The 17,690-nt window shown below is 43.9% G+C and overlaps 1 long non-coding RNA gene across 1 annotated transcript in view; it reads right to left on the bottom strand.

Annotated features, from left to right (window-relative positions):
- Positions 1-17,690, bottom strand: part of LOC132832702 (uncharacterized) — a 211,185-nt gene that overhangs the window by 51,483 nt on the left and 142,012 nt on the right. The window lies entirely within an intron of this gene.

Below are 17,690 nucleotides of genomic sequence, written 5' to 3' on the forward strand. Positions count from 1 at the left end.
GTCCTCGCTTTTCCATCCTCTCCCCGTAACTTAGTCCGTTGAGTCCTGGCAACATCCTTGTAAATTTCTTCTGCGCTCTTTACCATCTAATAATATACTTCCTATGGCAAGGTGACCAAAATTGAACATGATACTCCAAATATGGCCTCACCAACATCCTGTACAACTACAATATAACTTCCTGACTTCTATACTCAATTCTCTGACCAGTGAAGGCCAGTGTGCTAAAGCCTTCTTCACTGCCCTACCTGTGACTCCACTTTCAGAGAACTGTGCACCTGAATTCCAAGGCCCTATGATTCACCACGAAACTGCTACCTTGATTTGACTTTCCAAAATGCAATACTTCACAGTCATCTATGCTAAACTCAATTTGCCAATTCTCCGTCCACTTGCACAGCTGATCAAGATCCTACTGAAATTTCTCATAATGTTCCTCACTGTCTACAATACCACCTATTTTAGTGTCATCTGCAAACTTACTAATTGTACCTTGTACATAGACTTGTTACCTATGAAGACTTACTGCATTTGTAAAATGCAAGAAATCCACTGCTTCCACCTTTAGGCCATTTCTTCCACTTTGCCCATGTTCAAATTTGCAAAGAAAACAAGTTCTTCAAAAGATGTGAAATCAAATACTTTCTTAATCGAGAGCAGCATCAGAAAACTTCTCCATTTCCCATGTTATCCCAACTCAGGAGACTTATGTAACCATCCTTATCCAAGCGGCACGGTGGCTCAGTGGTTAGCACTGTTGCCTTACAGCACCAGGGTCCCAGGTTTGATTCCAGCCTCGGCCAACTGTCTGTGTGGAGTTTGCACATTCTCCCTGTGTCTGCGTGGGGTTCCTCCGGGTGCTCCAGTTTCCTCCCACAGTCACAAAGATGTGCAGGTCAGGTGAATTGGCCGTGATTTAAATTGCCCGTAGTGTTAGGTGCATTAGTCAGAGAGAAATGGATCTGGGTGGGTTACTCTTCAGAGGGTTGGTGTGGACTGGATGGGCCGAAGGGCCTGTTTCCACACTGTAGGGAATCTAATCTAATAACAAAATCATATGTATAGATATCAAACAGCACTGGGCCCAGCATCGACCCCACTAGTCACAGGCCTCCAGTCCAACAAGCATCCTTCCACCATTACCCTCTGTTCTTGTGGTTCTGTTCACCGAGCTGGGAATTTGTGTTGCAGACATTTCGTCCCCTGTCTAGGTGACATCCTCAGTGCTTGGGAGCCTCCTGTGAAGCGCTTCTGTGATCTTTCCTCTGGCATTTATAGTGATTTGTACCTGCCGCTTCCGGTTGTCAGTTCCAGCTATCTGCTGCAGTGGCCAGTATATTGGATCCAGCACATCGACCTGGAACCAATATACCGGCCACTGCAGCGGACAGCTGGAACTGACAACTGGAAGCGGCAGGTACAAATCACTATAAATGCCGGAGGAAACATCACATAAGCGCTTCACAGGAGGCTCCCAAGCAGTGAGGATGTCACCTAGACAGGGGACGAAATGTCTGCAACACAAATTCCCAGCTCGGTGAACAGAACCACAACAACGAGCACCCGCTACAAATCTTCTCCCAAACTTTGAATCATTACTCTCTGCTTCCGTCTATCAAGCCAATTATGTACCCAATTTGTCAGCTCCCCCTGGAATCCAAGCAATCTAACCTTCTAGAGCAGTCTACCATTTGGACCTTAACAAAGTCATTACTGAAATCCATATAGACTATGTCTACCACCCTGTCCTCATCAATCTTCCTGGTCAGTTCATTAAAGAACTCAAACAAATTTGTGAGACAAGATCTCCCATGCACCATGCTATGCTGACTACTCCTAACCAAACCCTGTCTTTCCAAATGCATGCATATTTTACCCATCAGAATCTTCTCAAGTAACTTGCCCACCAAAGGCTTACTGTTTTTTTCTTTGCAGCCCTTCTTGAATAAGGGCATAACATTTGCTACCCTCCTGTCTTCCGGGACCTCACCCGTGGCTAACAATGATGCAAAAATATCAGTCAGTGCCCTGCAATTTCTTCTCTAGCTTCTTGCAGGGTTCTTGGATATATCTGGTAAGGACCATAGATTTATCCACCATCATACATTCTAATATGCCCACCTCCTCTACTGTGTAATGGACTGTCCCCAAGATATCACCACTAACTTCCTCAAGTTCCCAAGTCTTCATGTCTTTCCCCATGGTGAACATAAAGGAGAATTATTCATTGAGGATATTGCCAATTTCTTGTGGTTCCACACATACATGTCCACTTTGGTCCTTGAGGGTTCCTGTTTTCTCTCTCCCATTATTCTTTTTCTGTTAATATACTTAAAGAACCCCTTTGGATTCACCCTAACCTTCTCAGCCAAGGTTATCTCACACCACCTTTTCACCCTCCTGATTTCTTTCTTCCGTGCATCCCTCATTTACCTCCAGGGATTCTCTTGATCCCAGCTGCCTGTGTTTGAGCCATGCCTCCTTTTCTTCTGGATTAGAGTGGTGCTGGAAAAGCACAGCAGGTCAGGCAGCATCTGAGGAGTAGGAAAATCGATGTTTCTGGCAAAAGCCCTTTATCAGGATAATGAAGGGCTTTTGCCTGAAACGTCAATTTTCCTGCTCCTTGGATGCTGCCTGACCTGCTGTACTTTTCCAGCACCACTCTAACCTAGACTCTGGTTTCCAGCATCTGCAGTCGTTGTTTTTACCTCCTTTTTTTCTGGTCAAAGCCTCAATATGTACTACAAAATAGCCCAGAGAAAGAGTGAGATAGAGAGTGAGACCATGTAAAATGTTTACATACAATCCAGAGAAGCTAGCAAGAGACAGAGAGACTATGTAAATCACTCACATGCACCAAAAAAAAGTGATCAAGAGAGAGAGAGAGAGAGAGAATGTGTGTAAAAATAAAATATCACTGCAGGAGGTGTTTCAGATTTGGACAGAGCTATCACAGCAGAATTGGAAGAACAGGAAAAACAAAGTGATGTCCCAGTAAACATGAAACAGCAGCAGGATATCAGACATCTAAATATTTCATGTAACGAGACTATACCTGAAGCCAGATCAAGCAGAACAATTTTAGTGCATTTCTGGCAGGTTTATTTAACAATCTCACAAAGTTATGGCAGAACTCCTTTTCTTCTAAAGCTAATCTATTCTACTTGGGAGTTTTGAGAAGATTTGTAGCTCAGGTTGAGGTTTTGGATGTAGGTTTGCTCGTTCCAGAACTCTATCAACAAACATATTGAGTTAGACCCCATCTACCACCCCCTGAGAAAAGGAACCGGAAGTGACTTCACCACAGGACATAACATCACCACAGGATATGACATCACCAACCCAAAGAAACCCAAACATATAAATAGAAAGCAGGAATTTTCAGCATTGCTTTGCATGAGGTCTACTGAAGATATTACCTAGTAAGGTCGTATAACATCTGGAAATGAACCTTTCAACTCAGTGAGCAAGCCTACATCCAAAATTCTACTTGGGAATTTCAAGGCATTTCTCATCAGCTCAAAAGACATATCAGCTACAGGAGGTCAAACTTTAGTTTGCAGAGTTTAAGCAGTCACTGTCGATATTTCACTGTATCAGGAAGCTCAGAACTATAGGCAGACCAAGCTTCTGAAGGTAGTCACCCTACAGTTTCAGACAGTGTGTACAGAAAGGTGACAATCAGGCAGTCAAGGAGTGCGGGAGCACCCCCCAGTACAGCTTGCTTTGAATACCCTTGAGATTGATGGTTCCTGGGGAAGTACACCAACAGCCATCATTTCATGGCTGGTTCAGTTGTACAGACTGGAGGGGTGAAAGGTCAGAATAATAATAGTCATTGAAGATTCAAGATTAGGGTGACAAATGAATGTTTCTGTCGCCACTCATGTTAATCTAGATGCGACTCACTAGATTGTCTGGAAAAATCCATCTAGTTGATGAATATCCTTGAGGGAAGGAAAGTTCATCAGACAATGGTCATCATTAGAAGATTACCAGTTTTTTTAACTGAATTCAAACTCACCATTTGCTATGGTGAGATTTAAATCTGGGTTGCCAGAAAATTACTTGGATCTCTGGATTAGAGGGTCAAGCGATAATACTACTAAGCTATCATCTCCCCCAATATGTATTACCTGATTAACAACAATAAATTACAAATTACAAGGTGCAGTGCAGCAATAATAAAAAATAAAAGAAGTGGAGAAAAAAAGGTGGGAACTACATAAAAGCAGCATCAGAGGTGGATTTAATTCCAGCCCCGACAATGCCTACTTCACTCAAAAAGCCTTGAGCATTACGGACACCATTTGCTCCCTGTATAAGAACACCAGGGCACAGTCATAGAAGAACATGGTTTTTATTTAGTTTGCTTTGCTAAAAGCACCACCAAATCATATTTTCTTCTCAACCTGTTCAAGGGTGTTATGATGTACCTCTGATGCAGGTGAGACTTGAATTCAGGACTTCTGGATCAGAGGTGGAGAGCAGTCATAATACAAAGATGGATGGGCAACACTTACTCTCATACTAGCTGTTCTGATTTACCCTTAAAAGGGTGTCTATTTTAATATTATTCCTGGGTGAGGTATTTCAATGGAGAAAGTGAGGACTGCAGATGCTGGGGATCAGAGCTGAAAATGTGTTGCTGGAAAAGTGCAGCAGGTCAGACAGCATCCAAAGAGCAGGAGAATCGACTATTCCCGAATTCAGGAATGAGGAGAGTGTGCCAAGCAGGCTAAGATAAAAGGTAGGGAGGAGGGACTTGGTCGAGGGGCGTTGGAAATGCGATAGATGGAAGGAGGTTAAGGTGAGGGTGATAGGCTGGAGTAGGGGTGGGGGCAGAGAGGTCAGGAAGAAGATTGCAGGTTAGGAATGTGGTGCTGAGTTTGAGGGTTGGGACTGAGACAAGGTGGGGGGAGGGGAAATGAGGAAACTGGAGAAATCTGAGTTCATCCCTAGCAGTTGGAGGGTTCCTAGGCAGAAGATGAGGCGCTCTTCCTCCAGCCGTCGTGTTGCTATGGTCTGGCGATGGAGGATTCCAAGGACCTGCACGTCCTTGGTGGAGTGGGAGGGGGAGTTGAAGTGTTGAGCCATGGGGTGGTTGGGTTTGTTGGTCCAGGTGTCCCAGAGGTGTTCTCTGAAACGTTCCTGGAATCGCCACCAGGACAGAACCCCACTGGTCCTTACCTACCACCCCACCAATCTCCATGTACATCGCATCATCCGTCGTCATTTCTGCCACTTCCAAACGGACCCCACCACTAGGGATATATTTCCCTCCCCTCCCCTATCAGCGTTCTGAAAAGACCACTCCCTCTGTGGCTCCCTGGTCAGGTCCACACCCCTCACCAACCCAACCTCCACTCCCGGCACCTTGCCTGCAACCACAAGAAATGCAAAACTTGCCCCCACACCTCCCCCCTCACTTCCCTCCAAGGCCCCAAGAAATCCTTCCATATCTGCCACAAATTCACCTGCACCTCCACGCACATCATTTACTGCATCTGCTGCACCCGATATGGCCTCCACTATATTGGGGAGACAGGCCGCCTACTTGCGGAATGTTTCAGAGAACACCTCTGGAACACCTGGACCAACAAACCCAACCACCCCGTGGCTCAACACTTCAACTCCCCCTCCCACTCCACCAAGGACATGCGGGTCCTTGGACTCCTCCATCACCAGACCATAGCAACATGACGGGTGGAGGAAGAGGGCCTTATCTTCCGCCTAGGAACCCTCCAACCACAAGGGATGAATTCAAATTTCTCCAGTTTCCTCATTTTCCCTCCCCCCACCTTGTCTCAGTCCCAACCCTCAAACTCAGCACCACCTTCCTAACCTGCAATCTTCTTCCTGATCTCTGCCCCCCGCCGCCCCCCCCCCACTCCGGCCTATCACCCTCACCTTAACCTCCGTCCACCTATCGCATTTCCAACGCCCCTCTCCCAAGTCCCTCCTCCTTACTTTTATCTTAGCCTGCTTGGCACACTCTCCTCATTCCTGAAGAAGGGCTCATGCCCGAAACGTCGATTCTCCTGCTCTTTGGATGCCGCCTGACCTGCTGCACTTTTCCAGCAACACATTTTCAGCTAAGGTATTTCAATACCCATCACCAAGAGTAGCTTGGCAGCACTATTCCTGACAGAGTATCATGCAGGCATCCAGTCTTGACAGTAATAGTAAGTCTGGCCGCCACACAATCCTTATGAAGATGATGTTCCATCTCACACTTTCCTAAATTGTATTACATCTACTATTTCTTTGTCTACTCTTCGAGTTTATCTAAGTCCTTCTGCAGCCTCCCCTGTCCTCAACACTACCTATCCCTTCACCTATCTTTGTGCCATCAACAAAAATGTCCTCAGTTCCTCAATCCAAATTGATAATACATAATGTGAATTGTTGTAGTCCCAAAATTGACCCCTGCGAAACTCCACTACAGGTACACAATTCTTTATCTGAAATCTGAAAAGCTCCGAAATCTGAAATGTTTTTGTGGAGTCTGGAGTGTCATTTGGCGCGCAAACAGATGACCTAACTCCACACCCACTCGAACTACATTCTCAGATGTGACTTGGCGGTTTAGCCCAGCACTGTCAGGCGTCAATTGTGTCTCAGCATCTGTACAATTCACATATGCATCTGCAAATAGGTTTTTTTTATTTCACTGTGAAAATGTCATTCATTCTGAAATCGAAATCTGAAAAATTCCAAATTCCAAAAATGCAACTGGCCCCACGGATTTCAGATAAAGGAATTTGTAGTCACTGGCTACTATGCTGAAGAAAGCTCCTTTCATAGAATCCCTGAAGTGTGGAAACAGGCCATTTGGCCCATTGAGTCCATACCAATCCTCCAAAGATCATCCATCCCAGACCCACCTCCTACCCTATCCCTGTAACCCTACATTTCCTATGGCTAACTGACCTACCTACATATCCATGGACATTACTGGCAATTTAGTATTGTCAACCCATCTAATCTTTGGACTGTGGAGGAAACCGGAGCACCCGGTGGAAACCCACGCAGTCATGGGGAGAATCTGCAAACTCCATATAGACAGTTGGAAAATCGAACCTGGATCCCCTGTCTGTGAGACAATAGTGCTAACCACTGAGCCACCATGCCACCCTTTACCCCAAGTCGGCCTTCTACCAGTCAGTCAATCCTCTAGCCATGCCAGTACCATGCCCATAACAACATGGCGTCTTATCTTATGTAGTAGCCACCTATATGGCACCTTGTCAAAGGCCTTCTGGAAATACAAATAGATCACACCGACTGGCTCTCCTTTGCCTAACCTGCTTGTTATGTCCTCAAAGAAATCTTACAGACCAGTCAGGCATGCCTTCCCATTGACAAAGTTGTGCTGACTCATTCCTACTTTACCATGCATTCCACAATCTTATCCTTAATAAGGGATTCTAAAAATCAAGGTGAACAATCAAGGTCAGGTTGTAATATCCTGTCTTCTGCCTCCCTCCCTTCTTCAACAGAGGTGTTACATTAGCCATTTTCCAGTTATAGAGTCAAAGAGATGTACAGCATGGAAATAGACCCTTCGGTCCAAGCCGTCCATGCCAACCAGATATCCCAACCCAATCTAGTCCCACCTGCCAACATCCGGCCTATATCCCTCTAAATCCTTCCTCTTCATATACCCACCAAATGCCTCTTAAATGTTGCAATTGTACCAGTCTCTACCACTTCCTCTGGCAGCTCATTCCATACACGTACTACCCTCTGTGTGAAAATGTTGCCCCTTAGGTCTCGTTTATATCTTTCTCCTCTCACCCTAAACCTATGCCCTCTTGTTCTGGACTCCTCGACCCCAGGGAAAAGACTTTGACTATTTACCCTATCCATGCCCCTCATGATTTTGTAAACCTCTATAAGGTCAACCCTCAGCCTCTGACGCTCCAGGGAAAACAGCCCTCGCGTATTCAACCTCTTCCTAGAGCTCATATCCTCCAACCCTAGCAACATCTTCAAAAATCCTTTCTGAACACTTTCAAGTTTCACAACATCTTTCCAATAGGAAGGAGACCAGAATTGCAGGCAATATTTCAATAGTGGCCTAACCAATGTCCTGTACAGCTGCAATATGACCTCCCAACTCCTGTACTCAATATTCTGACCAATAAAGGAAAGCGTACCAAACGCCTTCTTCACTATCCTATCAACCTGTAACTCCACTTTCAAGGAGCTATGAACCTGCATTCCAAAGTCTCTTTGTTCAGCAACACTCCCTAGGACCTTACCATTAATGTATAAGTCCTGCTAAGATTTGCTTTTCCAAAATGCAGCACCTCCCATTTATCTGAATTAAACTCCGTCTGCCACTTCTCAGCCCATTGGCCCATCTGGTCCAGATCTTATTGTAATCTGAGGTAACCCTCTTTGCTGTCCTCTACATATCCAATTTTGATGTCATCTGCAACTTACTAACTGTACCTCTTATGCTTGCATCCAAATCAGTTATGTAAATGACAAAAAGTAGAGGGCCCAGCACCGATCGTTGTGGCGCTCCACTGGTCACAGTCCTCCAGCCTAAAAAAACAACCCTCCACCACCACCCTCTTTCTTCTGCCTTTGAGCCAGTTCTGTATCCAAATGGCTAGTTCTCCCTGTATTCCGTGAGATCTAACCTTGCTAATCAGTCTCCCATGGGGAACTTTGTTGAACGCCTTACTGAAGTCCATATGGATCACATCTCTGCTCTGCCCTCATCAATCCTCTTTGTTACTTCTTCAAAAAACTCAATCAAGTTTGTGAGACATGATTTCCCACGCACAATGCCATGCTGACTATTCCGAATCAGTCCTTGCCTTTCCAAATACATGTACACCCTGTCCCTCAGGATTCCCTCCAACAACTTCGGGTAAAAAATGAGGTCTGCAGATGCTGGAGATCACAGCTGAAAATGTGTTGCTGGTTAAAGCACAGCAGGTTAGGCAGCATCCAAGGAACAGGAAATTCGACGTTTCGGGCATAAGCTCTTCATTCCTGATGAAGGGCTTATGCCCGAAACGTCGAATTTCCTGTTCCTTGGATGCTGCCTAACCTGCTGTGCTTTAACCAGCAACACATTTTCAGCTCCCTCCAACAACTTGCCCACCACCGACGTCAAGCTCACCGGTCTATAGTTCCCTGGCTTGTCTTTACTACCCTTCTTAAAGAGTGGCACCACCTTAGCCAACCTCCAGTCTTTCCGCACCTCACCTGTGACTATCGATGATACAAATATCTCAGCAAGAGGCCCAGCAATCACTTCTCTAGCTTCCCACAGAGCGGGCGGCACGGTGGCACAGTGGTTAGCACTGCTGCCTCACAGCGCCTGAGACCCGGGTTCAATTCCTAACTCAGGCGACTGACTGTGTGGAGTCTGCACGTTCTCCCCGTGTCTGCGTGGGTTTCCTCCGGGTGCTCCGGTTTCCTCCCACAGTCCAAAGATGTGCGGATCAGGTGAATTGGCCAAGCTAAATTGCCCGTAGTGTTAGGTAAGGGGTAAATGTAGGGGTATGGGTGGGTTGCGCTTCGGTGGGTCGGTGTGGACTTGTTGGGCTGAAGGGCCGGTTTCCACACTGTAAGTAATCTAATCTAAAAAAAAATATCTCAGCAAGAGGCCCAGCAATCACCTCTCAGGCTTCCCATAAAGCTCTAGGGTATACCTGATCAGGTCTTGGGGATTTATCCACCTTTACCTGTTTCAAGACATCCAGCACTTCCTTCTCTGTAATATGGACATTTTGCAAGATGTCACCATCTATTTCCCAACAGTTGATATCTTCCATATCCTTTTCCACAGTAAATACTGATGCAAAATACTCATTTAGTATCTCCCCCATTTTCTATGGTTCCACACAAAGGCCACCGTGCTGATCTTTGAGGGGCCCTATTCTTTCCCTTGTTACTCTTTTGTCATAGAACATAGAACAGTACAGCACAGAACAGGCCCTTCAGCCCACGATGTTGTGCCGACCATTGATCCTCATGTAAGGTAAACCTAATGTACGAACCCTCAAATTTCTGTGACAATATGCATGTCCAGCAGTCTCTTAAATATCCCCAATGACCTCGCTTCCACAACTGCTGCTGGCAACGCATTCCATGCTCTCACAACTCTCTGCGTAAAGACCTGCCGCTGACATCCCCTCTATACTTTCCACCAAACAGCTGAAAACTATGACCCCTTATGTTAACAATTTCTGCCCTGGGAAAAAGTCTCTGGCTATCAACTCTATCTATGCCTCTCATTGTCTTGAACACCTCTTGTCCTTAACGTATTTGTAAAAACCCTTTGGATTCTCCTTAATTCTATTTGCCAAAGCTATCTCATGTCCCATTTTCACCCTCCTGATTTCCCACTTACGTATTCTCCTACGTCCTTTATACTCTTCTCAGGATTCATTCGATCTATCCTGTCTATACCTTATATATGCTTCCTTCTTTTTCTTAACCAAACCCTCAATTTCTTTCGTCATCCAGCATTCCCTATACCTACCAGCCTTTCCTTTCACCCTACCAGGAATATACTTTCTCTGGATTCTCGCTATCTCATTTCTGAAGGTTTCCCATTTTCTAGCCATCCCTTTACCTGCAAACATCTGCCCCCAATCAGCTTTCGAAAGTTCTTGCCTAATACTGTCAAAATTGGCCTTTCTCCAATTTAAAACTTCAACTTTTAGATCTGTTCTATCCTTTTCTCATTACTATTTTAAATCTAATAAAATTATGGTCGCTGGCCCCAAAGTGCTACCCCACTGACACCTCAGTCACCTGCCCTGCCTTATTTCCCAAAAGTAGGTCAAGTTTTGCACCTTCTCTAGTAGGTACATCCATGTACCGAATCAGAAAATTGTCTTGTACACACTTAACAAATTTTTCTCCATCTAAACTTTTAACGCTATGGGGCAGTCTCAGTCTATATTTGGAAAGTTAAAATCCCCTACCACAACCACCCTATTATTCTTACAGATAGCTGAGATCTCCTTCCAAGTTTGTTTCTCAATTTCCCTCTGACTATTAGGGGGTCTATAATACAATCCCAATAAGGTTATCATCCCTTTCTTATTTCCCAGTTCCACCCAAATAACTTCCCTGGATGTATTTCTGGGAATATCCTCGCTCAGCACAGCCGTAATGCTATCCCTTATCAAAAATGTTGCTCCCCACCTCTTTTGCCTCCCTTTCTATCCTTCTTGTAGCATTTGTATCTTGGAACATTAAGCTGCTAGTCCTGCCCATTCCTAAACCATGTTTCTCTAATTGCTATGATATCCCAGTCTCATGTTCCTAACCATGCCCTGGGTTAATCTGCCTTCCCTGTTAGGCCCCTTGCATTGAAATAATTGTAGTTTATCAGTCCTACCTTCCTCTCTGCTTTGTCCTTGCCTGCGCTGACTCTTTGACTTGTCTTTGTTCTCAACTGTACCAGTCTCAGATTGATCTCTTTCCTCACCAATTCCCTGGGTTCCACCCCCACCACCTTACTTGTTTAAATCCTCCCGAGCAGCTCTAGCAAATTTCCCTGCCAGTATATTAGTCCCCTTCCAATTTCAGTGCAATCCGTCCTTCTTGTTCAGGTCACTTCTACCCAAAAGAGATTCCAATGATCCAAAAATGTGAATCCTTTTCCCATACACCAGCTCCTCAGCTATACATTCATCTGCTCTATCCTCCTATTCCTGCCCTCACTAGCTCATAGCACCAGGAGTAATCCAGATATTACTATTCTCGAGGACCTCCTTTTTAAATTTCTGCGTAACTCTCTGTAATCTCCCTTCAGAATCTCAACCTTTCCCTTCCCATGTCATTGTTTCCAGTTCTCTGGAACACTCCCTGACGACAGTGATTCCTGAAAGATCAACACCAATGTCTCTACTAACTCTTCAGCTGTCTCCCAAAGAGCTCTGGGGTGTAGTTCATCAGGTCTGGGTGATTTAATCACCTTCAGACCTTTGTGCTTCCCTAGCATCTCCTCCTTAGTGATGACCACTACACTTATCTTGGCCCTTGATTCTCTTGAAGTTTTGTATTGCTGATGGCGACTTCCACTGTGAAAACTAATGGAAATTTTTTTGTTCACCATTAGAACTTCTCCAACCTCATTTTCCAACAGTCTAATGTCCATTATTGCATCTCTTACTTTTTCTATATCTATAAAAAGCTGTTGCAATCTCCTTTTATAATACTAGATAGCTTAGCCCAATATTTCATCTGCCATCCCCCCCCCCCACCCCCCATACACACACCCACCCCCCTTCATTTGCTTTTTTTTAGTTATCCTCTGCTGGTCTACAAAGGCTTCCCAAACCTCTGGCTTCCCACTAATCTTCACCATATTGAACATAAGAAATAAGAGCAGGAGAAGGTCATCTGGTCCACCCAGCTTGATCTCTCATTCAATAAGATAATGGCTGATCTTTTCATGGGCTCAACTCCACTTATCTGCCCACGCGCTATAACCCTTAATTCCTTTACTGTTCAAAAATCTATTAATCTTCGCTTTAAAAATATTCAACAAGGTAGCATCAACTGCTTCACTGGGCAGGAAATTCCACAGATATACAACTGTTTGGGAGAAGGAGTTCCTCCTCAACTCAGTCCTAAATGTACTCCCCCTTATTTTGAGGCTATGTCCCCTAGTTCTAATTTCACCTGCCAGTGGAAACAATCTCCTAGCTTCTATCTTACCTATTCCCTTCCTAATTTTATATGTTCCTGTAAGATTCAGCCCCCAATTCTTTTAAATTCCAACGAAGATAGTCCCAATCTGCTCAATCTTCCTTGTAAGCCAACACCCACAACTCCAGTATCAACCTATGGAACCTTCTCTGCATCCCCTCTAGTGCCAGAAAATCCCTTCTCAAGTAAGAAAGACCAAAACTGTACATAGTACTCCAGGTGTGGCCTCACCAGCACCATATACAGCTACAGCATAACCTCCTGGTTTTTAAACTCCATCCCACTAGCAATAAAGGACACTATTCCATTTGCTTTCAAATTACCTGCTGCAAAAAAACTTTTTGTGGTTCATGCGCAAAAGACATCCATGTCCCTCTGCACAGCAGCATGCTGCAATTTTTCACTATTTAAATAATAGTCCATTTGCTGTTATTTGCACCAAATGTGAGGATGACCTCACATTTACTAACACTGGAACTCCATCTTTCAGACTCTCTCCCACACACTTAACCTAGCTATATCCCTCTGCAGACTTTCAGTGTCCTCTACACACTTTGCTCTACCACTCATATTCGTATTATCTTTGATTTGATTTATTGTCATCATATGTAGGAAGTATAGTGAAAATCTCTATTTTGCGAGTAGAGGCAGATCATAGCAAATCATAGCAGATCATCTGTGAATTTTGACACATTACATTTACTCCCCAATTTCAAATTATCTATGTAAGTCCCAACACTGATCCCTGAGGCACACACTAGCCATTGATTGTCAACCAGAAAAACACCCATCGTACTGTTTGTTTTCTGTTAGTTAGCCGATCCACTATCCAAGCTAATATGTTACCCATAATGCCATGTACCTTTACCTTATTGTTTGATTTTTCTTTTGCTTTTATGATCTCCCTGACTTCCCTTGTCACTCTCATCCTCCTCTGAATATATTTCTTCTTTCTTGAGATGAATTTCTGCTGTGCCTCCCAAATTACCCCAGAAAGTCCTGCCATTGTTGCTCCATTGTCTTCCCTGTTAGGCTCCTCTTCCAATAAAATCTGGCAGCTCCTCCCGCATGTCTTTGTGGTTAGCTTTACTCAATTATAATACCATTACATTTGATCCCAGCTTCTCCCTCTCAGACTATAGAGTGAATTCTATCATTTACGGTCACTTGCCCCCCAGAGGTTCCTTCAGCTTCATCTCCTCAAACAAGTCTATCTCAAATTTTGGCTTAGCTATACTTTTTTGTAATCAACTTGTTCAGAGATACTAATACACATCACTGGAGCAGGTGGATCCTGAATCCGGGCTTCCTAGTCTAGGGGTAGGGACAGTACCATTGTGCCACAAGAGGGTCCCTCATGATGCATCACTGAATCCAGAACTGTCTGTTCCCTTTTAGGATCTGTCACAAGTTTCCCAAAAAGAAAATCTAGACTTACCAAAAATTCCTTTTCTTAAGATCTACTATCAAACCCAATCCACTTTCATGTTGAAATCCTCTATGATTATTGGAATAATGCCTTTCTTACATGCCTTTTCTATCTCTTGATTTATTTTCTGCCCTGCATACTGACTACTGCTAGGAGTCCTGTACATAATTTCCATCAGGGGCTTTTTCCTTTGTAGTTCCTCAACTCTGCCCACACAGATACTACGTCTTCCAAATCTGTAACACTTTTTGCAATCAAGTTAGTTTCATTTCTTACCAACACAGCAAACCAATCCCTTGCGCCCAACTCCCTGTCCTTTCAATCTATTGTATCCTTCAATATTTAGACCTGATCACCTTGCAGCCACCTCTCTGTGATACCCAGAACATCGTATCTGCCAATTTCAATCTGTGCCACAAGCCTAGATTACTTAGGTTACTTACAGTGTGGAAACAGGCCCTTCGGCCCAACAAGTCCACACCGACCCACAATCTACCCAGACCCATTCCCCTACATTTATCCCTTCACCTAACACTACGGAAAATTTAGCATGACCAATTTACCTAACCTACACATTTTTTGCACTGTAGGAGGAAACCGGAGCACCCAGAGGAAACCCATGCAGAAACAGGGAGAATGTGCAAACTCCACATAGTCAGTCGCCTGAGGCGGGAATTGAACCCAGGACTCTGGCGTTGTGAGGCAGCAGTATCAACTACTGTGCCACCGTGCCGCTCATTTACCTTCTTTTGTATACTGCGTGTATTTAAGGACAACACCCTCAGCCCTGAGTTGACTGCACCCTTTCTCATGGTTGTCCCTTTATGTCCTGTGCCTGAAGTTAGATTCCTGACCCTTGCCTACATTCTGTCCTATTAATTCTTCTGTTATCTTTAAAAACCTCTGCTGAGCCCTCCCTCCATTTTAACATTTTCCATACTGTCCCTTGTTACAACTACATTTCTCTTTTCTCCCCTTCTTGAAAGACTCTTTGTATCATGATGCTATGGTCAGTTTGCATACTCTCCCTCCAGGCCCACTCTCATCCTCATTGGGAGCAAGAATCTCAAAGCTGTTAAATAAGCTCAAGGGCTGAAGCTTCGTTAGCATTCCCTCCTGGATCTCATTACCTGTCTCACTTGTCGGCACACTCTCCTGAGCCTGATGACTGACTAAATATGAAGGAGTTAATCGAATAATACTATGACATTATTTTGTCGTTAAGAGGTTTACTTTGTTCTTTTGTTTTACGGCAAATTTTAAGACAGAGGTATTGAGATAGCTATTGAAAATTCGCAGACAGCTTGTGAACCCAGGGTTTTTTTAAAGTTGGAACAATAGAAACAGCCCGACTGGGTGTAGTCAAACTCTTGATTTTTTTCCTCCTGGACTGCGGGGGTTGTATGTGAGATAATCTATTATCTGAATTTGCCTTTTGCCAAGGGTGTTTGATGGGAACAATGACTGTTTAGGAGCTAACTAATCTATTATTCTGCTAAATGTTCCAATAAAGTTACAACTAAGCCAATCCTTTTACTTATTTTACTCTTTTGTTGTATTTTAACTAGAATGCATGACTAAAGTGAGTTTTGCTACAAAACTGGCAGTTTGACCAATCAAATTGCAGCTGGAACACAGCACCTTACATTTACCTTTAAAATAAGAAAAAGTTAGGTCCAGGCTAGCTTCTTAATATATTTTGAGGAGTTTGGTCTGGTCCATAATAAAGGGATGTGACTGCCTCCTGAAACACAGTGTCAAGGTAACTATCTCCCTCCCTGATGTATTGCAGTGTTTGTTTTCCTCAAGCAACTAACACCTGCTACCAGCTCACACATCATGCACATACAACACACTGCCTGGTTGTATATTATTTACTCAGTTCTTAACTTGATTTTTAAAAGTTTCTGACTGTCTTTCATTTTGTAATCTGTAAATATTTCCCCATTTACCTTCAATTTGAAAGTAATCTGTAATAACTAATCAAATCAATAGCTACTACCAACCAATGGACTTACAGTTTTCTGTGATGTAACTCTTTCTTTTGTGCTGAGCCCTGATCCTGGATTTCAATTTATTTTGGTTAAAAAAAAGTCTAACAAACTATGAGTCAAAATAAGCAAGCAAAATGTACCTCTTTCTTCCCCTTCCCAACAAATTGTGACACTGTCTTCAAATTCCCCAAACTACATATTTTCTCAAGTTGTGTCTCACTGTGGATGTGATCTGTCATAGAACATACAGCGTTACAGCACAGTACAGGCTCTCCAGCCCTCAATGTTGTGCCGACCTGTGAAAATAATCTGATGCCCATCTAACCTACACTGTCACATTATTATCCATATGTGTGTCCAATGTCCATTTAAATGCCCTTAACATCGGCGAGTCTACTATTGCTGCAGGCAGGCTGTCCAATGCCCCTACTACTCTGAGTGAAGAAACTACCCCTAATATCTGTCCTAAATCTATCACTCCTCAACTTAAAGCTATGTCCCCTCATGATTTGGGGATGCTGGTGTTGGACTGTGATGTACAAAATTAAAAGTCACACAACACCAGGTTATAGTCCAACAGGCTTAATTGGAAGTACTAGCTTTTAGAGCGCTATTCCTTCATCAGCAACCACCTGATGAAGAAGCAGTGCTCTGAAAGCTAGTGCTTCAAATTAAACCTGTTGGACTATAACCTGGTGTTGTGTGATTTTTAACTTTGCAAGTCCCTACATGTTAGCCTTTGTCATCTGAGGAAAAAGGCTTTCACTGTCCATCCTATCTAACCCTCTGACTATCTTATATGTCTTGATTAAGTCACCTCTCAATCTACTTCTCTCAAATGAAAACAGCCTGTTTCCTCAGCCTTTCCTCATAAGACCTCTCTTTGATACCAGGCAACATCCTAGTAAATCTCCTCTGAACCCTTTCCAAAGCTTCCACATCCTTCCTATAATGTAACCAGAACTACATCCAATACTCCAGGTGCGGCCTAACTAGTGTCTTGTACAGCTGAAGCATGACCTCATGGCTCCGAAACTCAATCCCTCTACCAATAAATGGCAACACACCATATGCCTTCTTAACAACCCTATCAACCAAGTGGTAACTTGCATGGATTTATGCACCTGGACGTCAAGATCCCTCTGTTCATCTTCACTGCCAAGAATTTTACCTAGTAGTCTGCATTCCTGTTATTTCTTGTGAAGTGAACTACCTCACATTTTTCCACATTAATATCTACTCGTCACCTCTCAGCCCAGCTCTGCATCTTATCTATGTCCCTCTGTAACCTACAACATCCTTGGGCACTATCCACAACTCTGCCTACCTTAGTGTCATCTGCAAACTTACTAACCCATCCTTCTATTTCCACACCCAGATCATTTGTAAAAATGACAAACAACAGTGGCTCCAAAACAGATCCTTGTGGCACACCACTGGTAACCGAGCTCTAGCATGAACATTTCCCATCAACTACCAGCCTCTGTCTTCTTTCAGCTAGCCAATTTCTGATCCAAACTGCTAAGTCAACTTCAATCCCGAAACTCCGTATTTTGTGCAATAGCCTACCTTGT

The sequence above is a fragment of the Hemiscyllium ocellatum genome, chromosome 35 (genome assembly GCF_020745735.1).
Source record: "Hemiscyllium ocellatum isolate sHemOce1 chromosome 35, sHemOce1.pat.X.cur, whole genome shotgun sequence".
Taxonomy (NCBI): domain Eukaryota; kingdom Metazoa; phylum Chordata; class Chondrichthyes; order Orectolobiformes; family Hemiscylliidae; genus Hemiscyllium; species Hemiscyllium ocellatum.